Below are 8,688 nucleotides of genomic sequence, written 5' to 3'. Positions count from 1 at the left end.
GAGCTACCATGTGGGTGCTGGAAACTGAACCCAGGTCCTCTGCAAGAGCAGCAAGTTGTCTTAACTCCTGAGGCATTTCTCCAGTTCCTTTTGGTTGTTTGTTGAAAGCCTGACTCCTGTTTTCTGTCTTTTCAGTGAACTGGGGTCACCAAGATGAACGAAGTCTTTATTTCACTCTGGATTGAAGTAGCTAAGCTTTTCTAGGAATTATCTCTTTTAAGAAGGCCCCAACTACCCCTCCCTTTGCAGAACTTTTTTTTTCTTTTCTTCTTTTTTGAGTCAGGCTCTCACTGTGTAGCCCAGGCTGGCCTTGAGCCTTTGATCCTCCTGCTGGAGACTTCCGAGTGCTAGACTGCGTGTGCTGTGTGCTTGCTCTCCTACATCTCTTGGCCACTTGCTAGCCTGGAGTCTCTGAGACCTGAGCCTCAACCACTTCTCTCAGGTATTGCCACAGCAATGAAAAACTGAGAGACACAAGGTCTGTCTGTCAACTTAGGCACAGTTTTTGAAGAAGTTGGGGTCATACTCAGGAATGCCATTCATCTCCTTTGAGGTACTGTATCTGAAGTTCACCAGGTAGGCCTCTATCCTCATGATCTGCCTGTCTTTAGTTCCTCAGAGGTGAGATCACAAGCTCATGTCACCATGCTGAGTGTTTTTATGTGAGCTCTGGGGATTGAACTCAGGTCTTCAAGATTGTGCAATGAAGGCTTTATTATTTGAGTTATGTCACCTATCCTTGGAGGAAACTCGTATCTACTTACCCTGGGGGAAAAGGAACTTATGAGTCTAGACTGTAGGTTAGACTGTGGCCCAGGAGAAAATGTTTGAAACTGTGTCTTCTGGTCATCTGACACTTCAGTGGATACAGATGTCAATTGTTCTGTTTTTTTTCCAGAGACCTTGTTGACTGGAGTCAGGTCATAGGTGGTGCCAGTCTTGACTGAAATTCAAACTCAACTAGCATGTTCCAACTATGCATAACTGCGAGGCTCTCAGGGAGAAATGTAGATTGGGTGCTTCAAGTCTGAAGGAGCTTCTGGGAGCCCGCTCCAGTCCTTGTGAGTGTCCTGACCCACAGGTACCTCCTTGAGCAAACTAGGGTCCCATCTGGTGCAGGAGTTTGAGACCCAATTTACTGTTTTAACCTTCTTCTCTTTTTAATTCTCTTCACCAAGACATAGAGCTTCATAATTTCCTTTATCTTCCTCTACCTCCTCTTTATTGGAGTTCATTTCTGTCTATTTTTTTCCTTACATTTATATTTTGTAACAATACTTATGTGATTTCTGAATTTAGGCTAAATTACTTTTTCTTCAATAAATATATTTATGCTTTTCTTCTAATTTTCCCCTCAAAGCATAGTTTAATTTCTTTTTGTATTCTGGGCATATAGAATCACACTTGCAAATTGGTTTTTCATATACCAACAGCTTATGATAACACTTCTATGAATAGATCAAAATATATATTGTTTTTCTAAGTGTATTTGAAATTAATTTAACAATTGATTTAGCAGTTTTCTAATTACTTGGAAATAACTTGGATTTTTTAAAAAAAGATTTACTTATTTTTATTTTTTATGTGTATGAGTGTTTTGTATGTCTGTACATATGTGAACCCTCTATGTGCCTGGTGCCTGCAGAGGCTAGTAGTAGCTCTCAGGAACTAGAACCACTGTATGAATGCTGGGAATTGAACCCAGGTTCTGTGCAAAAGTAGCAAATGCTCTTAACTCTCCTGACCATCTTTCCAGTTGTTCAGATAAATCTATCTATTCACCTGACTATCTGTCTGTCTGTTCGTCTGTCCATCCATCCATCTGTCTGTCTATCTCTTGTTGTATATCCCAGCCTGAAACATTCTTTCCTGTGGGGCAGCTCATTAAGATGAGAAGTGAACAACTCAAAATAGTTTCAGGAAATTCCTGAAACTGACCAGACTTAGTAGGCCCCTCCCTCCCCAGTAATATATAAACATAAAAGATAGCTGAGAATCACTCTCAGAGGAGTCAGGCTGTAAAGACTCTGAGATAAGCCTGGCTTCCTGGAAGAGGCGGAGACCAGCTGAGCTGCCTAGAAGAGGGTTTAGACCATTGGAGCCACCTGGAAAGGACATTCTCCAACCTGCCTGCAGGCTGTGTAATGTGCTACAACTTCCAGCTTTTCTGGTGGGTTTTGGTGATGCTCTCTTTGAATCATCTCTGCTCCTGTAAGTAACTCCCAAAAAAACTCATTTTGGTTTGCCAAGTTGAACTTTGGTGGTATCCATCTTTTGATCTTTTCTGCCATGGAATCTCTATTTGAGATGAATAGACAGGTATGTGTTGTGTCTCCCAGGAAAAGACACATCACCACCACATTGTTCTTTCATTTACACATCTGTTCTCGTCTTTAACATCTCATAGAGATAATATAATCTTGATGGGGCAAGCCAAGCATCATAATCCTACATCTGTACATCTGTATATATGTAAAGGAGTTCAAGACCATCTATGGTGGCTTGAGCGACCTAGATTGTTTAAAAAGCAAACTGACCAGGAAAACAGTTCAGTTGGTAAAGTATTTGCTTTGCAAATGTGAGAACCTGAGCTAAGGTCTCCAGTACCTGAGTGTACCTGTATCACAGAATGGCAGATGTGGAACCTATAACCACAGCATAGCAGATGTGGAGCCTATAACCACAGCATGGCAGATGTGGGGAGAAGTCTGGCAGATCCTGAAGGTTCACTGGCTGGCCAATCTAGCCAAAATTGTGAGCTCCAGGTTCAGTGAGAGACCATGTCTTTTAAAAGAAAAAGGTAGGGAAGCTACTGAGAAAAGGTGTTCTTGTATGTGTGCAACACACACACACACACACACACACACACACACACACACACACACACCCCAAGAAATAATCCAGGTAAAAGTGTATATTCACAGCCCTGAAGACATCATTACCTCTATTTTTCTAGCAAATATAAATTAACTTATTTGTGACCAAAAGACATCCAAATCAATTGAAGAGTTTTAACTTTTGTGACTAGTTTGTAAAATGACAGTTGAGTCCAAATTCTGTTTAAGGTTGTTGACCAATACTTTTCAAGGCAAGGTAGTTGAGATAGCAGCCTGAGTAGAATTTTGGGTTTATGTGTGCTCAGGTTCATGTTACAGTGATACAGCAATTGTGTTGGGGTCAGAGGTCAGAGGTCAGGGGATCATCCATAGCTATTAGTTTTCTCTTCCACCTCATGGGTCTTGGAGATTGAACTCAGGCTGTTAGGCTTGGCAGACAGTAGCTTTACCTGTGAGTCATCTCAATGGCCAAGCAATTGATTTTTTTGTTTGTTTATAAAGAATTATTTTTATGTTTACAGGTGTTTTTTTGTATATATGTCTGTGTATTGCCTGTGAGCCTGGTGCCTTGGAGGCCAGAAGAGTGCATCAGATTCCCTGAGACTGGAGTTATGGATGGTTGTGGGTTTTGCTGTCCAAGTGGGGGATTGAACCCTCTCAGCTCCGAGCCAACCTGTGAGCCCGAGCAGCTCACCTTAAAAGAATCCCTTACTCACGTCTCCTATTTTCTTGGCCTAAATTCATTTAGTTAGAAATAAAAACTCAAATGGCTTTAAACGTTTTTAAATTCAGCACATCGATCAAACAAAAGAATTACATTAGGCTCACAGCAACGAAAGTGGGTTCATTATAAAAAGACTATAAAATGTCACCACGAGCTCAGTCATGTTAAAAAGTACAGGATAGGGCTGGAGCGGTGGCTCAGTGGGTCTGAGTTCGATTCAGAACCTTTCAACTTCTTGTTATTCCAGCAGCAGGAGACCTGATGCCATCTTCTGGCTTCCTTGGATACCTGTTCTCATACATAGCCACATACACAAACACACATGTAATTAAACAGTAAAGAATAAATCTAAAAAAAATGCAGGAAAATCTTTGTGTTCTACCCCCACCCCAGGCACTTCCATTAAATGGATGACATTTTACCCAATATTCTCTGTCAACCCCAGTTAGTCAGTAAACTCTCATCTCTTGTCTGGGTACGGTGGCACACTTCTATAATTCCGTCACTTCAGAGATGAAGGGAGGAAGCTTACCAATTGGAGGTCAGCCTAAATATATAGTGAGTTTGAGGTCTGTCTTTAAAACCAATACCAAAACCAAACCCCAAAAACACATGGTCTGGGGAAATGGCTCAGTAGATGAAGCACTTTCTGCTGCCCAAGTGTGAGAACCCAAGTTTGGCTCCTCAGAACCCACATAAAAGCTGGGCAGGTGTGATGGCTGCCTGTAACCCTGATGCTTAGGTGTGGGGGAGACAAAGGAACCCAGGAGAAGCTGGCTAGCTAGACTAGTCAGAATTGGAGAGCTCTGGATTTGTTGAGAGAGACTACTTCAATAAATAAAGAAGACACCTGATGCAAACCTTGGGCTTCCACATGGGCATGCATACATGTGCACTTGCGTTTCTCCAAGGCAGCAAGCTCACAGGCAGTACACAGACATATGTGCAAGGACACATCTGTAAACATAAAAATAATTCTTTATAAAAAAATCAATTTCTTGGCCATTGAGATGACTCACAGGTAAAGATGCTATCTGCCAAGCCTGACGGCACTCATGTTTTTCTGACAGAGAGGTGAGTCACTAATTCAGGATATATTTCCTGTGTGCCTGAGGGGGCAATTGATCAGACAGATGTTGAGCCTTCCATCTTTGATTTATGCACACAAGCCCACAAGCATAAGTGCTTAACATTACCACTTTCAGATGTCAGAAGGCTCAGATGTCAGAGAAAGAAGTTTCTGACATGTATATTATTATATTATTGACATGTATATTCACAATGTTATTACTCAGGGCAGGAACCTTACTGTTCACCCAAGTCTCAGTTTGTTGTATCAGTGTGTGTGTGTGTGTGTGTGTGTGTGTGTGTGTGTGTGTGTAGAGGGGGTGACAATTAGGTATCTTGTACTATGATGAGAAAGGCAAGAGAAAGTTTCTGGAACAAATGGAACGAAGTATGCTAGAGATCACAGGGCTTGCCCACCCCAGGCAGCAGTCTTTCTCACTGGCTCACCAAACATCATTCACAGACCAAAGTGCAATTGCTTGAAGCCAAAAGTCTAATTAAGAGACAAAGTCTTGACACAAGTCTGACTTTATTATTTTTTTAAATATTTATTTATAATTTTAATTTGTGTGTGCGTGCACACGCGCGTGCGCAAGCCTGCATGAATTTATGTGTACCACATGTGTGTAGTTGCCCATGGAGGCCAGAGGAGGGCATCAGATTCTCTGGATCCAGAGTTACAGTCTGTTGTAAGCCACCTGATGTGGGTGCTTAGTACTGAAACCAGGTCCTCTGCAAGAGCAGTAATTGTTCTTTACCTATGTGCCTTTTTTTCTAGCCACAAGATGACTTTATTTGAAAAGCTACCTAACAAGATGAAAGACCTTTATCTAAAGTCTATCTTAATTTTTTTTTTTTTAAAGTCTATCTTACGCCGGGCAGTGGTGGAGCACGCCTTTAATCCCAGCACTTGGGAGGCAGAGGCAGGCGGATTTCTGAGTTCGAGGCCAGCCTGGTCTACAGAGTGAGTTCCAGGACAGCCAGAACTACACAGAGGAAACCCTGTCTCGAAAAACCAAAAAAAAAAAAAAAAAAAGTCTATCTTACAGGGAGGCTGACATGGGGCAGTTTACACAGGAGATGCGTCATCTCAGTGCTGGGTGCTTCTCACAGGTGTAGGTTTGTGGTCAAATGATGCACATCTGATTCTAGTCACCTAGTCAGACGTACTGCTCAGTTACACCAAGCTCTTTGGTTTTCTTTCGAGACAGGGTCTTACTGTGTGTGGTTCAGAATAGCCTCAGACTCACAATCCTCCTGCCTCAGCTGTTTTGCAAAACTTAAGAACAAAGGTCATCTATCACTTTCCTGGGTATTTCTGTCCCTGAACTCTGTGCTATTTTTTTTTTTTTTTGACATTACACAAATGGCTGTGCTGGAGGGGACAGCTGGCCCAGATGCCTCCTGCATGACAGTCATAACAACAGTGAAGGAAAACGTGCCTCACATTATTGTGGAAGTGGATTTGCTCTCAGGGCTGGCTTCAGACAAATACCCATCCTGCCTCTGGGATGCCGCTCATGAAAGGAACTCCCATTATTCAGGAAGCCAGCTAGTAGGTGTGGAGGAAAGAGAGATAGACAGAGAGATACAGAGAGGCACAGGGAGAGACACAGAGAGAGAGAAAGAGAAGGGGGAGGGAGGGAGAGAGGGAAAGGAGTGTAAAGGTTAGAGGGTCAGAAGACCACCTTAGGTGTCATTCTCCAGGCCCCTTCTACCTTTTGTTTGAGACAGGTTGTCTCATTGACCTGGGACTTGGCCAGCTAAGCTGGTGAGCTCCAGGGAGGCACCTGCCTCTGCCTCCATCTCACCATCACGTCACTGTGTGGTGCAGGCGTATGCCACCACGCCCAGCTTTTTAGCGTTGGTTCTGGGGTGTTGAACTTAGGTCCTTGTGATTGCAAGGCAAGTGCTTTCCTGACTGAGCCATCTTCCCAGCCCTCAAGTTTGTGTCATATTATTCCTGGGTTGGCTTCAGCTCTTCTTCTTCCTCAGCTCCACAGATGTGTCTGCTGATTGTCTTTCCCAAGATACCTTAACCTCCTTCAGCTCCAGCGTTTCCAGCTAGAAACAGCTACAGTTCTCCAGTAGAGAGGGGGTCAATAATAGCCATTGCCCTCTGTCTTAGTTAGGGTTTCACTGCTGTGAACAGACACTATGACCAAGAAAACACTTATAAGGAAAAATATTTAATTGGGCTGGCTTACAGTTTCAGAGGTTTAGCCCATTATCATCATGATGGGAAGCGTGGCCGTGTGCAGGCAGACATGGTGTTGGAGGAGCCGAGAGTTCTATCTTTTGATTCAAATGCAGCAGGAGACTGTCCTGTGTTCCACACTGGGTAGAGCTTGAACATATATGTGACTGCAAAGCCTGCCTCTATAGTGACACACTTCCTCCAACAAGGCCACACCTACTCCAATGAGGCCACACTTCCTAATATTGCCACTCCCCATGGGCTAAGCATTCAAACACACGAATGTATGTGGGCCATACCTGTTTAAACCACCACACCCTTCTAGTGTGAGGCTCAAATGACATTATGGGTATAAACCTTTTGGCATAGTGCTAAAGTCTCAATAACCAGTCCCTGGCTTACAGTGCCAGTAGATAGTGACAGAAGTAGACCCTGTCTTCTTCTGGTCTGGTTCATCCAGTGATAGAGCCTTAGCCTAGGTCTAAGCACTACTGGTGACTTCACTATTGCCTCCTTATACCCAGCTTAGCTGTGTGGCCAGTCATAGGGGAAGAGGTTCATGGGAAGAGGAAGTGACATTCTTGGGACGGCACAGCTGTGACGAGATGCAGGGACCATTCTGCTGGTTTCTAGTGGATTCTCTGTGCAGCATCCACTCTCATGCACAGCAGCAGGATCAGGCCCAGCCACTTGCTCTGTTCCTCAGGCCTCTCCCTCGGGGGGTCTCAGTGGTAGCGGAGAAGGGTGCAGGTAGGTTCACGCTGACTGAAGTGTCTGTCCACAGGGATCTCTGGGACAAGGCCGTAGACCCTGGCACGTGTGTCTGGTATCTCTGGTGTTACTGGCCCTTCCTGAGCTGATGTGAGAACTCCTTGCCTGGGAAGACAGGGATGTCTACCCACACCTCCTAAGGTCTTAGTGACAGAAGTTTATTAGGCTTACCTATAGAGTACCTACGAGGAGTTACTGACAGGAAGGAATATGGATGACCTCTGGATCAGACACACTGGAAAGTTCACCCAGCATGGATGATGGCTTCCCCGTATTTGTAGAGATGGAGTTTCCTCAGTTAATCTGTCCCAGTTTCTATAGCTACTGTAGCACCTCCTGAGACAGGAAGAGATGTGCATTTGGGGAAGAATTATATGTACACATAGGGCTCAGAGGAGCTGCTGGGATGTCAGGTGAGGGTCTGGTGGTTAGCATTTTGTCTAGGCCCCGCCCCACAATTACCTGGCAACAGCCAGGTGTGCCCGACTCACTATAAAAGGGGCTGCTTGCCTCTCCTCTCTTCCTTGCCTTCTTGCTCTGTCCTCTCTTCTCCCTCTCTCCTCATTCCCCTCCCCTGCCTCTCTCCATATGCTCATGGCCGGCCTCTACTCCTTTACTGTCTTTTTTGCCTTTCTCTGTCTCTACTATCCTCTTATGCCCTGAATAAACTCTATTCTATACTACATGTGGCTCACTGTTCTATATGTGGCTCACTGTTCTATATGTGGCTCACTATTCTATATGTGGCTAGACCCTTGGGGGGAAGGGATGCCTCAGCATGGGCTCCCAGAGGCACCCCTTTCCCTACACCTGACTACACATCCACCAAACATATTCCTTCTCTCTTTATTTTTATAAAACACAACACCGGTGACCCTCCCCACCCCCTCATTCTCTGAGGGAATGTCAGCAGCCAGTAGACCTACTTTGGATGGTCATTGCATGGGGGAGGGGATAGCTGATCTGATGAAGTTTCTGTGCTCTGAGGACCACATTCCACAACATGAGCCTGGGTCCCTTGCAGGATGATAGACTATATGTAGATCATTGTCCAGGATGCCCAGAGTCCTTCCTTCCACAGCACTGGATGG

Source organism: Grammomys surdaster, unplaced genomic scaffold, assembly GCF_004785775.1.
Source record: "Grammomys surdaster isolate TR1022 unplaced genomic scaffold, NIH_TR_1.0 126131, whole genome shotgun sequence".
Taxonomy (NCBI): domain Eukaryota; kingdom Metazoa; phylum Chordata; class Mammalia; order Rodentia; family Muridae; genus Grammomys; species Grammomys surdaster.
Note: the sequence above shows the minus strand (reverse complement) of the source record.